This window comes from Danio aesculapii, chromosome 13, assembly GCF_903798145.1.
Source record: "Danio aesculapii chromosome 13, fDanAes4.1, whole genome shotgun sequence".
Taxonomy (NCBI): Eukaryota; Metazoa; Chordata; class Actinopteri; order Cypriniformes; family Danionidae; genus Danio; species Danio aesculapii.
Genome location: NC_079447.1, coordinates 37278264 through 37279673, shown reverse-complemented (window position 1 = coordinate 37279673; position 1410 = coordinate 37278264).

Below are 1410 nucleotides of genomic sequence, written 5' to 3'. Positions count from 1 at the left end.
TTTTTGTATGGAGTTTGCATGTTCTCTCCGTGTTCGCGTGGGTTTTCTCTGGGTGCTCTGGTTTCCCCCACAGTCCAAAGACATGCGGTATAGGTGAGTTGACTAAGCTAAATTGGCCGTAGTGTATGTGTGTGAATGCAAGAGAGTATGGGTGTTTCTCAGTGTTGGGTTGCAGCTGGAAGGGCATCTGCTGCATTAAACATTCTGGATAAGTTGTCGGTTCATTCTGCGGTGACTGATCAATAAAGGGACTAAGCCGAAAAGAAAAAAATGAATGAATCAATAAAATACATATTAAAGAATACCAACTCAACGATGTGGTATACTGATGAGAAGCGAGAGGATCATGGGGGATTAGCCAACAGTTTCACTCCCCCTGTGAGCTCACCTCAATTTCATGAGATGGGAACTGTGACTTCAGTGTGTCCACTGACATGCCCTCGCAGTAATGGCATGACCTGCTCACGAGCACCGCGTTTACATGCTGGATGCCAAGACATGCCACACAATACAAGTGACTGTCCTCCAGAGGCCGAAAACCACCAATAAAAACACCAACTGTTTTGCTCTTTTAGAGGAAAACTGCTCTGATACATTGCTTGAATGCTTTTAAAGCACTGAGAAGCAGGAAGCCAGCGAAGCACCCAGGAACAGGACCCAGACAAGCATTGCTGAACGCGCCTCTGACCACTGGAAACCATTGCATGCAGTACGTGACAACAGCTTCTGAAGAGTCAAGTGAGGCTCTAAAGCAAAGTCTAATGAGGCAGCCTTTTATACTATTAATTGCAGAGTGACTACACCTGTGAGAGCTGCACTCATTAATTTCATGTGTATTCCATTGGCCCATTTTTATACAAATCAGAGTTATTGGTCTGTCTAAGCAAATCCCCTAGCCGATCAACTCAACCTAAACTTAAGCTGTGGTCACACTGGGCTTTTCCTCCCATAGACTTCCATTCATACGCACGCGAATGCGTCAGACCAGAAACGCAGGGTCATGCGTTAAGTTTCGCAGTTCGCTGCGGTGCAAAGTTCAAGCTTGGTGAACTCTGACCTGCGAAATCACATCACTTAACTGCGTGAGACCAATCGAGGATCAAAACAGGACCTCTCTGGACAAAAATTTAAAACATGGAGCAATCGCTCGCTTTTTTAATGTCTAATCATCTTGTTTAATCCCGCCCCTTTTCGCAGCGCCATACGACGAAATTTCGCACACAAAAAGCCCAGTGTGACCGCAGCTTTATTGTGATCACCGAATAGAAAACATCCATACACTCTCTCATTCACACACTACAATCAATTTAGGTCACACAGAAAGACTCCTGCTGCAGCTGGGACTCGAAACAGCAACCTTTTTGCTCCCCCACCCTCTTCATATGTGTGTGTGCGTGTGCGTGCGTGTGT